This window comes from Mytilus californianus, unplaced genomic scaffold (assembly GCF_021869535.1).
Source record: "Mytilus californianus isolate M0D057914Y unplaced genomic scaffold, xbMytCali1.0.p SCAF_3, whole genome shotgun sequence".
Lineage (NCBI taxonomy): Eukaryota > Metazoa > Mollusca > Bivalvia > Mytilida > Mytilidae > Mytilus > Mytilus californianus.
In genome coordinates, this window is record NW_026262679.1 from 25,353,035 (window position 1) to 25,374,602 (window position 21,568).

Consider the following 21,568-nt stretch of genomic DNA (forward strand, 5'->3'; position numbering starts at 1 on the left):
GGGCACTAAAAGAAAAATTTGGACCATTTTGAAGAGATTGTGACGGGCAACGACTATATAGGTGTTGTAGAAGAGACATTTGCGCATCGTTTAAGAAAATCTCCAGAGTGGTTTATGTTCGAAAATCTGAAGTTACGGTTAAAAAACTGAAAATTTTATTGTGAAATTGACAAAATGAGATTAGGGGGCTAGGGCACTAAAAGAAAAATTTGGACCAATATCAAGAGATTGTGACAGGCAAAGACTATATAGGTGTTGTAGAGGAGACATTGGCGCATTGTTTAAGAAAATCTCTAGAGTGGTTTATGTTCGAAAATCTGAAGTTACGGTTAAAAAACTGAAAATTTTATTGTGAAATTGACAAAATGAGATTAGGGGGCTAGGGCACTAAAAGAAAAATTTGGACCAATATCAAGAGATTGTGACAGGCAAAGACTATATAGGTGTTGTAGAGGAGACATTGGCGCATTGTTTAAGAAAATCTCTAGAGTGGTTTATGTTCGAAAATCTGAAGTTACGGTTAAAAAACTGAAATTGTGAAATTGACAAAATGAGATTAGGGGGATGGGGGGTAGGGCTCTAAAAGATAAATTTGGACCAATTTCAAAAGATTGTGACGGGCAACGACTATATAAGTGTTGTAGAGGAGACATTGGCGCATCGTTTAAGAAAATCTCCAGAGTGGTTTATGTTCGAAAATCTGAAGTTACGGTTAAAAAACCTGAAATTGTGAAATTGACAAAATGAGATTAGGGGGTAGGCCAATATAAGTTAATTTTGGACCAATTTCAAGAGATTGTGACGGGCAACGACTATATAGGTGTTGTAGAGGAGACATTGGCGCATTGTTTAAGAAAATCTCTAGAGTGGTTTATGTTCGAAAATCTGAAGTTACGGTTAAAAAACTGAAAATTTTATTGTGAAATTGACAAAATGAGATTAGGGGGCTAGGGCACTAAAAGAAAAATTTGGACCAATATCAAGAGATTGTGACAGGCAAAGACTATATAGGTGTTGTAGAGGAGACATTGGCGCATTGTTTAAGAAAATCTCTAGAGTGGTTTATGTTCGAAAATCTGAAGTTACGGTTAAAAAACTGAAATTGTGAAATTGACAAAATGAGATTAGGGGGGGGGGGGGGGGGGGTAGGGCTCTAAAAGATAAATTTGGACCAATTTCAAAAGATTGTGACGGGCAACGACTATATAGGTGTTGTAGAGGAGATATTGGGGCATTGTTTAAAAAAATCTCCAGAGTGGTTTATATTCGAAAATCTGAAGTTACGGTTAAAAAACTGAAAATTTTATTGTGAAGTTGACACAATGAGATATGGGGGGTAGGGCACTAAAAGAAAAATTTTGACCATTTCGAAGAGATTGTGACTGGCAACAACTATATAGGTGTTGTAGAGGAGACATTGGCGCATCGTTTAAGAAAATCTCCAGAGTGGTTTATGTTCGAAAATCTGAAGTTACGGTTAAAAAACTGAAATTGTGAAATTGACAAAATGAGATTAGGGGGGTAGGCCAATATTAGTTAATTTTGGACCAATTTCAAGAGATTGTGACGGGCAACGACTATATAGGTGTTGTAGAGGAGACATTGGCGCATTGTTTAAGAAAATCTCTAGAGTGGTTTATGTTCGAAAATCTGAAGTAACGGTTAAAAAACTAAATTTTTATTGTGAAGTTGACAAAATGAGATTAGGGGGGTAGGGCACTAAAAGAAAATTTTTGACCATTTTGAAGAGATTGTGACGGGAAACAACTATATAGGTGTTGTAGAGGAGACATTGGCGCATCGTTTAAGAAAATCTCCAGAGTGGTTTATGTTCGAAAATTTGAAGTTACGGTTAAAAAACTGAAATTGTGAAATTGACAAAATGAGATTAGGGGGGTAGGCCAATTTAAGTTAATTTTGGATCAATTTCAAGAGATTGTGACGGGCAACGACTATATAGGTGTTGTAGAGGAGACATTGGCGCATTGTTTAAGAAAATCTCTAGAGTGGTTTATGTTCGAAAATCTGAAGTTACGGTTAAAAAACTGAAAATTTTATTGTGAAATTGACAAAGTGAGATTAGGGGGGTAGGGCATTAAAAATAATTTTAGACCATTTTAAAGATATTGTGACGGGCAACGACTATATAGGTATTGTAGAGGAGACATTGGCGCATCGTTTAAGAAAATCTCTAGAGTGGTTTATGTTCGAAAATCTGAAGTAACGGTTAAAAAACTAAATTTTTATTGTGAAGTTGACAAAATGAGATTAGGGGGGTAGGGCACTAAAAGGAAATTTTGGACCATTTCAAAGAGATTGTGACGGACAACGACTATATAGGTATTGTAGAGGAGACATTGGCGCATCGTTTTGGAAAATCTCCAGAGTGGTTTATGTTCGAAAATCTGAAGTTACGGTTAAAAAACTGAAATTGTGAAATTGACAAAATGAGATTAGGGGGGTAGGCCAATTTAAGTTAATTTTGGACCAATTTCAAGAGATTGTGACGGGCAACGACTATATAGGTGTTTTAGAGGAGACATTGGCGCATTGTTTAAGAAAATCCCCAGAGAGGTTTATGTTCGAAAATCTGAAGTTACGGTTAAAAAACTGAAATTGTGAAATTGACAAAATGAGATTAGGGGGGTAGGCCAATATAAGTTAATTTTGGACCAATTTCAAGAGATTGTGACGTGCAACGACTATATAGGTGTTGTAGAGGAGACATTGGCGCATTGTTTAAGAAAAACTCCAGAGTGGTTTATGTTCGAAAATCTGAAATTACGGTTAAAAAACTGAAAATTTTATTGTGAAGTTGACAAAATGAGATTAGGGGGGTAGGGCACTAAAAGAAAAATTTTGACCATTTTGAAGAGATTGTGACGGGCAACGACTATATAGGTGTTGTAGAGGAGACATTGGCGCATCGTTTTAGAAAATCTCCAGAGTGGTTTATGTTCGAAAATCTGAAGTTACGGTTAAAAAACTGAAATTGTGAAATTGACAAAATGAGATTAGGGGGGTTGGCCAATATAAGTTAATTTTGGACCAATTTCAAGAGATTGTGACGGGCAACGACTATATAGGTGTTGTAGAGGAGACATTGGCGCATTGTTTAAGAAAATCTCTAGAGTGGTTTATGTTCGAAAATCTGAAGTTACGGTTAAAAAACTGAAAATTTTATTGTGAAATTGACAAAGTGAGATTAGGGGGGTAGGGCACTAAAAGAAAAATTTTGACCATTTTGAAGAGATTGTGACGGGCAACGACTATATAGGTGTTGTAGAGGAGACATTGGCGCATCGTTTAAGAAAATCTCTAGAGTGGTTTATGTTCGAAAATCTGAAGTTACGGTTAAAAAAATGAAAATTTTATTGTGAAATTGACAAAATGAGATTAGGGGGGTAGGGCACTAAAAGGAAATTTTGAACCATTTCAAAGAGATTGTGACGGACACCGACTATATAGGTATTGTAGAGGAGACATTGGCGCATCGTTTTGGAAAATCTCCAGAGAGGTTTATGTTGAAAATCTGAAGTTACGGTTAAAAAACTGAAATTGTAAAAACGAGGGATGGCGTACCTTAAGATGATTGAAGACCAATTTATAGAGATTGTGACGGGCAACGACTGTATATGTAACGTAGAGGAGACATTAGAGAAGACATTGGCGTATCTATTAGAAAAACTCCAGAATCGTTTATGTTTGGAAATCTGAAGCTAGGTGAAAAAAAATAGGGGGGGATTACCTTGTATAATGGAATGATGTTACTTTTTATACTTGTATAAAAAAGTACATCAATATTTTTCCCGCGAAATTTATCCGACAGTATGTATACACCGTTTACAACACACTTTGTTGAAATCAACATTCTCTTGAGTCGGTTGTTCACAAACACGACAATGAAGTAAGTAAATTTTTATATTGAAATAACAGGGTCCTAAAACTTTGACAATGTCATTTTATATTCTTTTTGCATATCTCTTTCTGTCAATTCCTTCGCCATCCACATAAAACATGGATGATTGTAAACGTGCACATTATAACATATTTGTATACTGCACACAACATAATTGATAATAATGGTCCCCAAAATTGGAAAGAAATATAATACAGTCCTATTAATTTTATTTTACTATTAAAAAAGAAGTGATTGCTGAAATAAAGACGTAATTTGTCTGAAAGCTTTGGAATTATCTTGTTGAATGACCAAACCACACTCCTTCCCTTTTTTCGACGAGTCAACGGTCGTTTAAACGTTCTAACGAGTGAACGTATATTTATCTCCGAGCTTCGTTGAGGATAATAGGGTAATAGCTAAACTTCTAATAAACTTTGTCAAATTATTTGACTGAGACAATTTCAATTTTTTTTTTACAAAATAATGGAAAATATGAGAGAACAGTAATACAAAAACGAAATTTAAAACACAACTTTGATTTGAATTTAAAATTTTAATAGATGTTTATATCAATGTTTATTGTTTTCTCTGTCCGAACTCAGCATCTGTCAAATTCATAAATGTTATGGGGACGATACGCAAGTTTATGGCAAGAGTTGATAGATGTTCGTCTGTGTTAGCTAATAACGGTTTATTATCTTTCTCGTGAACTAGGTTGCACGTGTTCCAATTTTAGTGTTTGTTAACTTTTATGTTAATCAGTTGTTTCTAGATTTTAGAAGAATTAGCTGTGCGATATCGAACTTATATACATTTATATATTTACATTTACTCGCGTGTGAAATAGTTCTAGTGAAAAAAATATCACAAAAAGGAATTCTATAACCTATCAATATTTTTAGCTTATTATGCCCCCGCCGTAGCGGAGGGGCATTAAGATTTACCCTTGTCCGTCTGTACGTCCGTGCGTCTGTACGTCCCAAATAATGACAATGCTAAATATAAGGTAAAAGTCCAAGTCATCCTTTTCCCCCATTAAAAAAAACATATATCACAAAGAGGAATTCTATAACCTATCAATATTTTTAGCTTATTATGACCCGCCGTAGCGGAGGGGCATTAAGCTTTACCCTTGTCCGTCTGTACGTCCGTGCATCCGTACGTCCCAAATAATGCCGAAATTGTCTAAAATGCAAGTTGCGGGTTTAAGTATTAGATATACCACGAGGGCATTAGCATGAGAGGGTGTATCTAATTTACACAATTTTATGATCAATGTTAAAGGCAGGGTATCCAATAACATTAAACAACATTATGGTGTAAACAAACTTACAACTATAAATAGAAATCTATCAATTTACATTAATCATAATATCTTGAGATGTAAATGCACTTTATTGGTCTAACACACTCAGGGTTTATCTAATACATACACTTTCTGTTCGAAAAGAGAAAACTTAACAAACATTTGGGTAAAACTTTCAACAAATGCATAGAACATACATACTAAAACATCAAGACTTGACACGGTTTTTATATAGTGGTAAAGACATATCGCCTTTTAACTAGATGTAAGTTTCTGGATTTTTTAGCTTTTTAGTTCTATTGCATTCATAGCAAGGGTCCTTCTCAAAAGTCTACCTATTTAAAAGTCTTGTCTTAAAAGACTGCGTTTACAGCGTTTATACGCTATGATAGATATCTTTTTGTCCCCCGCGTAACGCGTTGCGGGGGGACATGGAAATACCGGGCGTCCGTCTGTCCGTCTTTCTGTCCGCGTGTCCGTCCGTCCGGTTCGAATATGGTGAACGATCGACTTTTTTTAAAAGAGTTATGCCCCTTAGAAATATTAAATATATAGAAAATGGCCTCGTTAGCGATCTCACGGGTACAATTCTTGTCAGATTTTTATAAAACTTGTACTATTATATAGGTTAATATCTGCAATATCTCGGACAAGTTCTAAAATGGTTGACGATCGACTTTTTTAAAAGCGTTATGTCCCCTTGGAAATATTAAATTTATGGAAAATGGCCTCGTTAGCGCAAGCGCTCGCACGGGTACAATTCTTGCTATATTTTTATTTTTTTTCAATTTTTTTATTGTTTTTGTAATAATAAGAATTCATTTAAAACTTTAACTATAATTCTCAAAACTTTACTCCATATTGTTTAACTCTATTCCTTTGACTTGTTAATGTAAAAATAAAAATAAATGCAAATGGAAAATGGAATGCAGGTGAGCTTACAAAAGTTCTGCCGTTGATCCATCCACCTGGGTAAATCACTTCAAAAATTTAAATGAAGTCAAAGACAATTTCAAACAACGCATTAGCGAACTTGATAAATTACTAGACAGTCTACAAAAAGAAAAAAATCTTTAATGAACTTGACATGCTTATTAGTCAAGAAGAAATTTCTAAAGCTATATCAAAACTAAAATATAACAAGTCGCCAGGATTAGATCATTTATCTAATAACATGCTTAAATGTGGGCAAACTGCTCTTATTCCTTGTATTCATAAGCTATTTAATGCTTGTCTGTCAAGTGGTAATTATCCCTGTGCTTGGGCTCTTGGATATATTACACCAGTACATAAATCTAACGATATATATGATTTAAATAATTACAGGGGTATTACAGTAACTAGTGCCATAGGAAAATTATTCAACAGTGTGTTAAATAATAGGCTTGATGTATTTATGGATAAACACAATATCATACATGAGTGTCAGATAGGTTTTACAAGAAAGGCTGAACTTTTGACCATTTATTTATTTTGAAATGTATTATAGATGAATATTGTAATTCAAAAGATGGTAGGGTGTATGCCTGCTTTGTTGACTTTCAAAAGGCTTTTGACACTGTTTTTCACACCGGATTGAAAATTAAGCTTTTAAAAATTGGTGTAGGCACATTATTTTACAATATCATTAAGCAAATGTATGAGGTAAGCAAATTCTGCATTCGAATTAAGAACAGCATTACTGATTTCTTCCCTATACAGCTTGGAGTTAAACAGGGAGATAATCTAAGTCCTAACCTGTTTAAGGTTTTCATCAATGACCTTCCCAACTATTTGGAAAAATCTCTAGACCCTGTAAATATAAATGAGCGACTTATCCATTGTCTGATGTATGCCGATAATATCATTTTACTATCTACTACAGCTACTGGTCTTCAGTCAAAACTTGATATTATGGGAAAATATTGTCAAGATTGGTGTCTTACTCTCAACCCAAATAAAACAAAAATTGTGATTTTCAAAAAGGCAGGCAGACATATCCGCCTCAAATTTAAATACAAAGAATATGATATAGAATGTGTACAGCCATGGAAGTAATATTGAAAGGAATAACAACAACGCCAGTTCAAATGTTTCATCTGCGTTACCGCCTATCTTTCGATTACTCGTTAATCAGTTTACGATATAGAATGGTAGTTGATTCTCCGCATGTGATCGATCAAATCACTGACACTTTTTGGTCGTTTTCGTGTTCTTGGAAAATTACGAACAGACAAGTTGTTGTCGTATATACGTGCGAAGTAACCCGAATAGTCCACCCGAAAACTTCTACCTTCAGAAAGAAATCGAATGATGTAAAAAACTTGAAAAACGGACTAGAATTGTTTAAACTACAGCAGTGTAACATGGACAATTATATTTATTTTTGCATATTTTTGCTTTTTACTGTTTGTTTTAAACTGATCTAAAAGTGTTTTCCGATTAAAAGCGGATCACGAGTAAAACAGGTAATAACGATGAAGCGATCAGGTTTCACATGATGTTGAACAAAATAATGTAGACAAATGTAGACATAGAATATTTTACTGTTGAAATGTACCAAGTTTATCGAGATTTATAAAAATATTTACTTTCAAGTAATTGATTACATTATTGAAACTGGACAATTAAAATCGGGATAATAAGTTCGTAAACATGTTAAATTTAGTATATCTATTTTAAAAAAGTGTTTACAATTGAATACTAATTTTAATGTAGCACGTTACAGCAAAAAGAAAATCAACCCAACAAAATGAGGTTGACGCTATCTGTCTAACCGCAAATTTATTTTATATGAATTAGTTTATGTACAAATTAAAGAATAGAAACGTTTAAAATTGTGAATATTTAAATTGCCTGGTATACACGAAAGACTTGGATTATTCGTATTTAATAAAAAGGGGGTCGAAACATATTTTTTGTACAATCATCTTATTAACTTTCAGAAATGGCTTCTTAATTAACTGGTTTTAAATATTAATATTGAAACTGATCCACCCTTTTTCTTAAATTCCATATGTGATAACTGTCGGCCTAAACTATTAAGATCGAAAAAGACATAAATAGGAAAAATAGACTAAAATCAACATTGAACGACTGACTTTATTCGGTAGCGTACAGCAGCGGAATGTAACGAGTGAACTATTCGGGTTACTCCGTACGTATATACGACAACAACTGGTCTATTCGTAATTTTCCGCAAACACGAAAATGACCGAAAAGTGTCAGCGATTTGATCTATCACATGCCGAGAGTCAATTACCATGCCATATATTAAACCAATTAACGAGTTATCGAAAGATGGGCGGTAACGCAGATGAAACCTTTGAAGTGACAACGTTGTTATTCCTTTCAATATTACTTCCATGCTTATACTATCATAATTGTTAATTGTAAATGCCCCCTGTGGGACCCTGATTGGAATATTAAAATATTTGATTTGATTTTATATTATCCCTGCTTGAAATTTGAGGAGCTATATACTTAAGATCAGGATGTCCGTCTCCTTCTTAAAAAAATAAATACATTTTTTACTTTTAAATCATTAGACAAATTGTAAATAGACAATTGCAACAGAACAGACTCAAGGTTTTGGGTCTTTACATAAATAAAAACAGACTTGGGAAGCAAATTGTTTTGTTTGTTTCTTGCACTAAATTTATTACGTTCATGCAAGAAAATGCATATAATTATTTAAAGCTTATAACTTCTTAATATTAGCCTCAAAGATGTTGAATGTCCACTGAAAGGAATTTAATTGTTTATGTAACTAGATTAAGACATATTAATGTGTTCCATAGAACCTGTTCAGCCTATGTCAATTTGAAGTTTTTATTACTTTAACTTCACTAGAATCAATGTTTAGAACTATTAATAGCAATTGAACGGTATGATAAGCACCAAAAGATACATGTATGTGTATTAAAATTATGATTATTGAATTTGAAGATTATGATAAAAAAAAAATGACAAAATACTTTTACCCTACAGTACATGTGTATGTGTACTGTAAGAAATAATTTGTAAATTTATCAGTCATGGGGTAGATTTTATATGTATAAATTCTCCTAATATGACCTTTTTACATATATGATATTTATATGTGTGACCTGCAACCCGCAACCTGCAACCTGCAAAATAGCACTTCCCAATAATGCCAATGCTAAATATAATGTAAAAGTCCGAGTCATCCTTTTCGCCCCATTTAAAAAAAAATATCATATATCACAAAAAGGAACTCGATAACCTATCAATATTTTTTAGCTTATTATGCCCCCGCCGTAGCGGAGGGGCATTAAACTTTACCCTTGTCCGTCTGTACGTCCGTGCATCCGTATGTCCAAAATAGTGCCAATGCTAAATTTAATGTAAAAGTCCGAGTCATCCTTTTCGCCCCATTTAAAAAAAAAATCATATATCACAAAAAGGAACTCGATAACCTATCAATATTTTTTAGCTTATTATGCCCCCGCCGTAGCGGAGGGGCATTAAACTTTACCCTTGTCCGTCTGAACGTCCCTGTGTCCGTACGTCCCAAAATTGGTTTCCGTTCTCTAACTTTAGTTTGCCTCAACCAATTGTCATAAAACTTATACACAATATATAGATATAAGAAGATGTGGTATGAGTGCCAATGAGACAACTCTCCATCCAAGTCAAAATTTATAAAAGTAAACAATTATAGGTCAAAGTACGGTCTTCAACATGGAGCCTTAGCTCACACCGAACAGCAAGCTATAAAAGGCCCCAAAAATTACTAGTGTAAAACCATTCTAGTAAACGGGAAAACCAACGGTCTAATCTATATAAAAAACGAGAAACGAGAAACACTTATGAACCACATCAACAAACGATGCTTATTACCACAAAACACAGATCAAATTTTAATTTTGGTGGCGTCACTTTTACCGTTCTAGAGTTATACTCCTTTTCAAATAGAAAAAATGCTGAAATTTTCATTTCCGTTCTCTTTAACTCCAATTTGTCTCAACCAAATGTTATTTTGTTCCATAACTTATGCTCTTCTGACTTAAAGTATCAATTTTAGATCGGTTTTAATGTTAGAATTTCACCTACCTACACCCTACGGATGGCTTTATTACACATTTTTGAATATCCAAAAAGAGTATTCTAAGGATAATTTTATATTCAACGTGTATAACTTCAATTGATGTTTTTACCTTTGACGCTTTTTTTAAACTTTTATTTTCCGTCTTACCAGAGAAGAAGTCTGTTTGTTAACATTTTACACCATATTCACACGAAAAAAAACATGATAACACTCGAAAAAGACCGATCAATTCACGCTTTCAAACGATCCAGGACACAAAATCGTCTATTTTGTCGTCGTAAACTTTTCTTTTGATTTTTGTTGAGCCTGCGACTTTTGTCGCAAAAGCGAGACATAGCGATCCTACATTCCGTCGTCGGCGTTGTCGTCGTCGTCGTCCGGCGTCGTCGGCGGCGTCCACGAATATTCACTCTGTGGTTAAAGTTTTTGAAATTTTAATAACTTTCTTAAACTATCCTGGATTTTAATGAACTTGGACAGAAGCTTGTTTATGATCATAAGATAGTATCCAGAAGTAAATTTTGTAAAAAAAATCCTGTTTATCCGTATTTTACTCATAACTGGACTTAGTTTTTCTGCCAGTTAACATAACATTAACTCTGTGGTTAAAGTTTTTCAAATTTTAATAACTTTCTTAAACTATCCTGGATTTGTACCATACTTGGACAGAAGCTTGTTAATGATCATAAGATAGTATTCAAAAGTTAATTTTGTTAAAAAAAATAATCCTGTTTATCCGTATTTTACTTATAAATAGACTAAGTTTTTCTGCCAGTTAACATTACATTCACTCTGTGATTAAAGTTTTCAAACTTTTAATAACTTTCTTAAACTATCCTGGATTTGTACCAAACTTGGACAGAAACTTGTTTATGATCAAAAGCTAGTATCTAGAAGGAAATTTTGTAAAAAAAAAAAATTCCTGTTTTTCCGTATATTACTTGTAAATGGACTTAGTTTTTCTTCCAGTTAACATTACATACAGTCTGCAGTTAAAGTTTTTAAAACATTTATTAGATTCATAAACCATCCTGGATTCCTTCCAAACTTGAACAGAAGCTTCTTACAATCAAAAGATAGTATCTAGAGGAAAATTTGTAATAATTATTTCCCCATTTTTGTTGAGCCTGCGACTAACAGCAAAAGTAGGCGAGACACTGGGTTCCACGGAACCCTTACGAATTTTTTCGTATGAAACTGAAATGTAATCATATGTCAAAGTCTGCAAAAAGCAAAAGTATTGCTGTTTATACAAGTATTACTTTTATTTAAAGTAAGTTCTCTGGGGTAAATTTCAGCAGTATGATTAGAGAATTCTTTATTATTTGAAGCAAAAATGCCAACAAGGTAAAGGTAAGCGTTATTAAATGGAATTTAGACGAATCTTCACTAAGTAATTGGCCATTAACTGAAATTCATAACAATACAGGAACAAGTTCTGAAGTAAAGTATCATAAGGATGAAAATTAAGAATTGAAAAAAAAACATTTGGTATTTCAAAAGTAGTTTTGTAGATAAATTGACTTGTGATTACAATGTAGATTTCAATCATTCCAATAAAGAGTTGGACCAAGTGATACCGGAGCGGACTGTTGGTTGCAGGCTGCAATCGGCAAGTCATTTGAATATGAAGGAGGAAACAAAATATAAGTGTTTCACCAAAACATTATATATACGGGTATATAAGGTTCAATTTGTGAATATTTGAAAAATGTGTAAGAATGTTTCGTATTTTATTTCCTTTATTAAACTGAACGAAGGTTTGAAATTTATTTGAAATTGATTCTTGATGTTATAAAACTTATATGTATGAGTGCCATTATATGAATTTAACAATTATGAGACAAATAACAAATGATTTACCAGCGGTAAAATTTTAGCTGGAGAAGTTAACTTGCTACGGATAAATAGCAGAAAATGTAGAAATTTCGAGAAATCACACATAGCGATGTGTACGAAACAGAACCTTTTCAGGAAGAAATACACGACTTTATTAAAATTCCACTGAAAGAATTGTTATGAAAAATAATGACCATAACGCCGGAGTAATTTTTGTTGATTTACAAAGTCATTTAAAAGTGTGCAAAGTTTGCTACAATTCCATTACGACCTTTCTTAAACTATTTATGTTAAATGTTTTGTTATTTTGTTATGTTATATTAAACCTGTAATATCACTTTTCCTTCAATATGTGTGTCCCCCCCCCCCCCCTGTTTCTTTAATAAAACATGAATTTAATTGAAATCGAGAGACACATAATAGATTATCATGATAATGATTATAGAAAACCATTTAAAACAATTTACCAAATCTCTGAGGTTAGAATTTTATTGTGTGAACCATCAAATTTTAAGGTGGATTAATTGGTTTCAGTAACAGATTTCCTCTTACAATATTTTATAACAAGTTTAATTGTTTCAAATGAAGGATGTATGCCCATCTGTCCAAACTCATTAAAACAAAAGTAAATAAGATGTAACAGTTATGTGCAATTCAGTATCCCTTTGCATTTTCATCCTTAAATTAAATGAAGTAATTAAGAACTTGTATCTGTCAAGACCTATTGTTATTGTTATTGTAAAATGAATGAGTATTCATTTGGTATAAATAAAACCAAATGAAGTGCAAATGTCAATCATTAAGCAACCCAACAAAAAGTAACTAAATAATAAGAACATAAATTTCAAATATTAACAGAAGTATACATATATAATTAAATGTTTAGAAAAACCTCATTTAATTCCATTCCCATTGTTAATTCTAAACGTAGAATGAGAGGAAAATATTTATTTGTTTGCATGTATATGTTCACGAATACGTAGTAATCTAAAGAAAAGGGAAAACGTAAGCATTTCATAATTGTGACTTTCAAATTATGTCTATTTTTGTTATTGTAATGAATAAACCATTTTCGGCCACTTGCCCTCTTCTGTTTCCGTATCTTTTTTCTTTATCATTTTGTGATATTTATTTATTAAAGATATGTTTGTTTAGACAAATTACGAATTTTGAATGACTACTACAAAAAGTGAGATATCAAAAAAAGAAAGCACTATCAAGCCCATTCAAATACTTAATCAAATGATCACTTTTAAATTACTGCCAATACTACTTCAAGTGATCTGAAATATATTGTACATGTCAATAAATGTCTGAAGGTATATAAATTGTCACTTTGATTAACTGGGAAATAATTAATTTTAAACATTAAGGATGAGTGTTGGTCTATTTTTCAAGATTTTAAATATGCATGAGTCAACTTTCACATACAGTTGAGACAGTTTTGTGGTAATAAGCATTGTGTCTAAGTTTCATAACATTTGGTTGAGGCAAACTGAAGTTAGAGAACGGAAACGAAAATTTCATTAATTTTTCCGTTTTTGTCAATTTCACAATTTCAGTTTCTTAACCGTAACTTCAGATTTTCGAACATAAACCACTCTGGAGATTTTCTTAAACGATGCGCCAATGTCTCCTCTACAACACCTATATAGTCGTTGCCCGTCACAATCTCTTCAAAATGGTCAAAATTTTTCTTTTAGTGCCCTACCCCCCTAATCTCATTTTGTCAACTTCACAATAAAATTTTCAGTTTTTCAACCGTAACTTCAGATTTTCGAACATAAACCACTCTAGAGATTTTCTTAAACAATGCGTCAATGTCTCCTCTACAACACCTATATAGTCGTTGCCCGTCACAATCTCTTGAAATTGGTCCAAAATTAACTTATATTGGCCTACCCCCCTAATCTCATTTTGTTAATTTCACAATTTCAGTTTTTTAACTGTAACTTCAGATTTTCGAACATAAACCACTCTGGAGATTTTCTTAAACGATGCGCCAATGTCTCCTCTACAACACCTATATAGTCGTTGCCCGTCACAATCTCTTTAAAATGGTCCAAAATTAACTTATATTGGCCTACCCCCCTAATCTCATTTTGTCAATTTCACAATTTCAGTTTTTTAACCGTAACTTCAGATTTTCGAACATAAACCACTCTGGAGATTTTCTTAAACGTTGCGCCAATGTCTCCTCTACAACACCTATATAGTCGTTGCCCGTCACAATCTCTTTAAAATGGTCCAAAATTAACTTATATTGGCCTACCCCCCTAATCTCATTTTGTCAATTTCACAATTTCAGTTTTTTAACCGTAACTTCAGATTTTCGAACATAAACCACTCTGGAGATTTTCTTTAACAATGCGCCAATGTCTCCTCTACAACACCTCTATAGTCGTTGCCCGTCACAATCTCTTGAAATAGGTCCAAAATTAACTTATATTGGCCTACCCCCTAATCTCATTTTGACAATTTCACAATTTCAGTTTTTTAACCGTAACTTCAGATTTTCGAACATAAACCACTCTGGAGATTTTCTTAAACGATGCGCCAATGTCTCCTCTACAACACCTATATAGTCATTGCCCGTCACAATCTCTTCAAAATGGTCAAAATTTTTCTTTTACTGCCCTACCCCCTTAATCTCATTTTGTCAACTTCACAATAAATTTTTCAGTTTTTTAACCGTAACTTCAGATTTTCGAACATAAACCACTCTGGAGATTTTCTTAAACAATGCGCCAATGTCTCCTCTACAACACCTATATAGTCGTTGCCCGTCACAATCTCTTGAAATTTGGTCCAAATTGTTCTTTTAGTGCCCTACCCCCCTAATCTCATTTTGTCAATTTCACAATTTCAGTTTTTTAACCGTTACTTCAGATTTTCGAACATAAAACCACTCTGGAGATTTTCTTAAACAATGCGCCAATGTCTCCTCTACAACACATATATAGTCGTTGTCCGTCACAATCTCCTTAAAATGGTCCAATTTTTTCTTTTAATGCCCTACCCCCCTAATCTCATTTTGTCAACTTCACAATAAAATTTTCAGTTTTTTAACCGTTACTTCAGATTTTCGAACATAAACCACTCTAGAGATTTTCTTAAACAATGTGCCAATGTCTCCTCTACAACACCTATATAGTCGTTGCCCGTCACAATCTCTTGAAATTGGTCCAAAATTAACTTATATTGGCCTACCCCCCTAATCTCATTTTGTCAATTTCACAATTTCAGTTTTTTAACCGTAACTTCAGATTTTCGAACATAAACCACTCTGGAGATTTTCTTAAACGATGCGCCAATGTCTCCTCTACAACACCTATATAGTCGTTGCCCGTCACAATCTCTTCAAAATGGTCAAAAGTTTTCTTTTAGTGCCCTACCCCCCTAATCTCATTTTGTCAACTTCACAATAAATTTTTCAGTTTTTTAACCGTAACTTCAGATTTTCGAACATAAACCACTCTGGAGATTTTCTTAAACAATGCGCCAATGTCTCCTCTACAACACCTATATAGTCGTTGCCCGTCACAATCTCTTGAAATTGGTCCAAATTGTTCTTTTAGTGCCCTACCCCCTAATCTCATTTTGTCAATTTCACAATTTCAGTTTTTTAACCGTAACTTCAGATTTTCGAACATAAACCACTCTAGAGATTTTCTTAAACAATGCACCAATGTCTCCTCTATAAAACCTATATAGTCGTTGCCCGTCACAATCTCTTGAAATTGGTCCAATTTGTTCTTTTAGTACCCTACCCCCCTAATCTCATTTTGTCAATTTCACAATTTCAGTTTTTTAACCGTAACTTCAGATTTTCGAACATAAACCACTCTGGAGATTTTCTTAAACAATGCGCCAATGTCTCCGCTACAACACATATATAGTCGTTGTCCGTCACAATCTCTTTACAATGGTCCAAATTTTTCTTTTAGTGCCCTACCCCCCTAATCTCATTTTATCAACTTCACAATAAAATTTTCAGTTTTTTAACCGTAACTTCAGATTTTCGAACATAAACCACTCTGGAGATTTTCTTAAACGATGCGCAATTGTCTCCTCTACAACACCTATATAGTCGTTGCCCGTCACAATCTCTTAAATTTGGCCCAAAATTAATTTAATTGGCTTACCCCCCCAATCAAATTTTGTCAATTTCACAATTTCAGTTTCTTAACCGTAACTTCAGATTTTCGAACATAAACCACTCTGGAGGTTTTCTTAAACAATGCGCCAATGTCTCCTCTACAACACATATATAGTCGTTGTCCGTCACAATCTCTTTAAAATGGTCCAAATTTTTCTTTTAGTGCCCTACCCCCCTAATCTCATTTTGTCAATTTCACAATTTCAGTTTTTAACTGTAACTTCAGATTTTCGAACATAAACCACTCTGGGGATTTTCCTAAACAATGCGCCAATGTCTCCTCTACAACACCTATATAGTCGTTGCCCGTCACAATCTCTTTAAAATGGTCCAAATTTTTCTTTTAGTGCCTTACCCGCCTAATCTCATTTTGTCAATTTCACAATAAAATTTTCAGTTTTTTAACCGTAACTTCAGATTTTCGAACATAAACCACTCTGGAGATTTTCTTAAACGATGCGCAATTGCCTCCTCTACAACACCTATATAGTCGTTGCCCGTCACAATCTCTTGAAATTGGTCCAAAATTAACTTAAATTGGCCTACCCCCCTAATCTCATTTTGTCAATTTCACAATTTCAGTTTTTTAACTGTAACTTCAGATTTTCGAACATAAACCACTCTGGGGATTTTCCTAAACGATGTGCAATTGTCTTTTCGACAATACCTATATAGTTGTTGCCCGTCACAATCTCTTTAAAATGGTCCAAATTTTTCTTTTAGTGCCTTACCCGCCTAATCTCATTTTGTCAATTTCACAATAAAATTTTCAGTTTTATAACCGTAACTTCAGATTTTCGAACATAAACCACTCTGGAGATGTTTTTAAACGATGCGCAATTATCTCCTCTACAACACCTATATAGTCGTTGCCCGTCACAATCTCTTAAAATTGGTCCAAAATTAACTTAAATTGGCCTACCCCCCTAATCTCATTTTGTCCATTTCACAATTTCAGTTTTTTAACCGTAACTTCAGATTTTCAAACATAAACCACTCTGGAGATTTTCTGAAACGATGCGCAATTGTCTCCTCTACAACACCTATATAGACGTTGCCCGTCACAATATCTTAAAATTGGTCCAAAATTAACTTAAATTGGCCTAACCCCCTAATCTCATTTTGTCAATTTCACAATTTCAGTTTTTTAACCGTAACTTCAGATTTTCGAACATAAACCACTCTGGAGATTTTCTTATACGATGCGCCATTGCCTCCTCTACAACACTATATAGTCGTTGCCCGTCACAATCTCTTGAAATTGGTCCAAAATTAACTTTAATTGGCCTACCCCCTAATCTCAATTTGTCAATTTCACAATAAAATTTTCAGTTTTTTAACCGTAACTTCAGATTTTCGAACATAAACCACTCTGGAGATTTTCTTAAACGATGCGCCAATGTCTCCTCTACAACACCTATATAGTCGTTGCCCGTCACAATCTCTTAAAATTGGTCCAAAATTAACTTAAAATGGCCTACCCCCCAAATCTCATTTTGTCAATTTCACAATTTCAGTTTTTTAACTGTAACTTCAGATTTTCGAACATAAACCACTCTGGGGATTTTCCTAAACAATGCGCCAATTTCTCCTCTACAACACCTATACAGTCGTTGCCCGTCACAATCTCTTTAAAATGGTCAAAATATTTCTATTAGTGCCTTACCCCCCTAATCTCATTTTGTCAATTTCACAATAAAATTTTCAGTTTTTTAACCGTAACTTCAGATTTTCGAACATAAACCACTCTGGAGATTTTCTTAAACGATGCGCCAATGTCTCCTCTACAACACCTATATAGTCGTTGCCCGTCACAATCTCTTGAAATTGGTCCAAAATTAACTTAAATTGGCCTATCCCCCAATCTCATTTTGTGAATTTCAAAATTTCAGTTTTTTAACCTAACTTCAGATTTTCGAACATAAACCACTCTGAAGATTTTTTTAAACGATGCGCCATTGTCTCCTCTACAACACCTATATAGTCGTTGCCCGTCACAATCTCTTGAAATTGGTCCAAAATTTTCTTTTAGTGCCCTACCCCCCTAATCTCATTTTGTCAATTTCACAATAAAATTTTCAGTTTTTTAACCGTAACTTCAGATTTTCGAACATAAACCACTCTGGAGATTTTCTTAAACGATGCGCCAATGTCTCCTCTACAACACCTATATAGTCGTTGCCCGTCACAATCTCTTGAAATTGGTCCAAAATTTTCTTTTAGTGCCCTACCCGCCTAATCTCATTTTGTCAATTTCACAATAAAATTTTCAGTTCTTTAACCGTAACTTCAGATTTTCGAATATAAACCACTCTGGAGATTTTCTTAAACGATGCGCAATTGTCTCCTCTACAACACCTATATAGTCGTTGCCCGTCACAATCTCTTGAAATTGGTCCAAAATTAAATGTAATTGGCCTACCCCCCTAATCTCAATTTGTCAATTTCACAATAAAATTTTCAGTTTTTTAACCGTAACTTCAGATTTTCGAACATAAACCACTCTGGAGATTTTCTTAAACGATGCGCCAATGTCTCTTCTACAACACCTATATAGTCGTTGCCCGTCACAATCTCTTAAAATTGGTCCAAAATTAACTTAAAATGGCCTACCCCCCAAATCTCATTTTGTCAATTTCACAATTTCAGTTTTTTAACTGTAACTTCAGATTTTCGAACATAAACCACTCTGGGGATTTTCCTAAACAATGCGCCAATGTCTCCTCTACAACACCTATACAGTCGTTGCCCGTCACAATCTCTTTAAAATGGTCAAAATATTTCTATTAGTGCCTTACCCCCCTAATCTCATTTTGTCAATTTCACAATAAAATTTTCAGTTTTTTAACCGTAACTTCAGATTTTCGAACATAAACCACTCTGGAGATTTTCTTAAACGATGCGCCAATGTGTCCTCTACAACACCTATGCAGTCGTTGCCCGTCACAATCTCTTGAAATTGGTCCAAAATTAACTTAAATTGGCCTATCCCCCAATCTCATTTTGTGAATTTCAAAATTTCAGTTTTTTAACCTAACTTCAGATTTTCGAACATAAACCACTCTGAAGAATTTCTTAAACGATGCGCCATTGTCTCCTCTACAACACCTATATAGTCGTTGCCCGTCACAATCTCTTGAAATTGGTCCAAAATTTTCTTTTAGTGCCCTACCCCCCTAATCTCATTTTGTCAATTTCACAATAAAATTTTCAGTTTTTTAACCGTAACTTCAGATTTTCGAACATAAACCACTCTGGAGATTTTCTTAAACGATGCGCCAATTTCTCCTCTACAACACCTATATAGTCGTTGCCCGTCACAATCTCTTGAAATTTGTCCAAAACTTTCTTTTAGTGCCCTACCCCCCTAATCTCATTTTGTCAACTTCACAATAAAATTTTCAGTTTTTTAACCGTAACTTCAGATTTTCGAACATAAACCACTCTGGAGATTTTCTTAAACGATGCGCCAATGTCTCCTCTACAACACCTATATAGTCGTTGCCCGTTCCAATCTCTTAAAATTGGCCTAAATTAACTTAAATTGGCCTACCCCCTAATCTCATTTTGTCAATTTCACAATTTCAGTTTTTTAACCGTAACTTCAGATTTTCGAACATTAACCACTCTGGAGATTTTCTTATATGATGCGCCATTGCCTCATCTACAACACCTATATAGTCGTTGCCCGTCACAATCTCTTGAAATTGGTCCAAAATTAACTTAAATTGGCCTACCCCCCTAATCTCAATTTGTCAATTTCACAATAAAATTTTCAGTTTTTTAACCGTAACTTCAGATTTTCGAACATAAACCGCTCTGGAGATTTTCTTAAACAATGCGCCAATGTCTCCTATACAACACCTATATAGTCGTTGCCCATCACAATCTCTTAAAAATGGTCCAAATTTTTCTTTTAGTGCCCTACCCCCCTAATCTCATTTTGTCAATTTCACAATAAAATTTTCAGTTTTTTAACCGTAACTTCAGATTTTCGAACATAAACCACTCTGGAGATTTCTTAAACGATACGCCATTGTCTCCTCCTCTACAACACCTATTTCGTCGTTGTCCCTCACAATCTCTTGAAATTGGTCCAAAATTAACCTGAATTGGCCTACCCCCCTAATCTCATTTTGTCAATTTCATAATTTCAGTTTTTTAACCGTAACTTCAGATTTTCAAACATAAACCACTCTGGAGGTTTTTTCTAAACGATGCGCCAATGTCTCCTCTACAACACCTATATAGTCGTTGCCCGTCACAATCTCTTAAAATTTTGTCCAAAATTAACTTAAATTGGCCTACCCCCCTAATCTCATTTATACAATTTCACAATTTCAGTTTTTTAACCGTAAGTTCAGATTTTCGAACATAAACCAATCTTGAGATTTTCTTAAAACAATTCGCCATTGCCTCCTCTACAACACCTATATAGTCGTTGCCCGTCACAATCTCTATAAATTGGTCCAAAATTAACTTTGAGTGCCCAACCCCCAAATCTCATTTTGTAAATTTCAGTTTTTTAAGCCAAACTTCAGATTTTCGAGCATAAAGTGATCTGGATTTTTTGTATACACGATGCGCCAATGTCTCCTCTACAACAAGTATATAGTATTGGCCCGTCAAAATCTGTATCAATTGGTTCAACATTAACTTTTAGTGCCCTACCCCCCTAATCTCATTTTGTCAATTTCAGTTTTTTTACCGTAACTTCAGATTTTCGAAAATAAACCTCTCTGGAGATTTTCCTAAACGATGCGGAAATGCCTCCTCTAAAACACATATATAGTCGTTTCCTGTAACAATTTATTCAAATTGGTCAAAAAATAACTTAAAATGTCCTATACCCTAATTTCGTTTTGTTAATTTCAGTTTTTTTCTACCACAATTTAAGATTTTCGATCATAAACCACTCTGGAGATTTTCCTAAACGATGCGGCACTATCTCCTCTGAAACACCTATATAGTTGTAAGCTGTCACAATCCCTATTAATCGGACCAAACAACGTAAAATGCACCCCCATTCCCTAAAAATGCATTATGTCAATGTGTTAACTTATAGTCATTGTAATCCAGCTGTCTATTGAATGCCTTATGTGGATTTATTTAGTTAGGAAAGAAAAGCTTTGTATTCTTTATATATGAAGTATTGTTTCCCTTTTGTTTTAAGTTAGTTTTTTCGTATTTGTTTAAGATTGTATGTATTCTCATAATTGTTCGCTAGCTCGAAAAAACGTGATAACCTTATGTGATATTGTGGTTTTTAGTTATACCTCCTAATTGTTCGCTAGCTAGTTGTTCGCTACAATT

General features: G+C 33.9%; 1 protein-coding gene and 1 long non-coding RNA gene across 11 annotated transcripts in view; one reads left to right on the forward strand and one right to left on the reverse strand.

The window, feature by feature from the left end:
• Positions 1-21,568, forward strand: part of LOC127734211 (patched domain-containing protein 3-like) — a 73,087-nt gene that overhangs the window by 27,133 nt on the left and 24,386 nt on the right. The gene's annotated exons all lie outside the window — the stretch shown is intronic.
• LOC127734215 (uncharacterized) lies at positions 13,659-20,806 on the reverse strand. 10 transcript variants are annotated; one of them, XR_007997471.1, is made up of 5 exons: positions 19,929-20,103; positions 19,364-19,745; positions 17,858-19,180; positions 15,803-16,546; positions 13,659-14,673 (listed from the first exon to the last, which is right to left on the reverse strand). It is a non-coding gene; the product is annotated as an uncharacterized LOC127734215 (long non-coding RNA). The 10 variants fall into 10 exon arrangements; XR_007997476.1 differs by lacking the exon at positions 19,929-20,103 and having other exon boundaries at positions 17,858-18,422; positions 18,805-19,180; positions 19,364-19,786; XR_007997477.1 differs by lacking the exons at positions 19,364-19,745; positions 19,929-20,103 and adding an exon at positions 20,686-20,806 and having other exon boundaries at positions 17,858-18,989.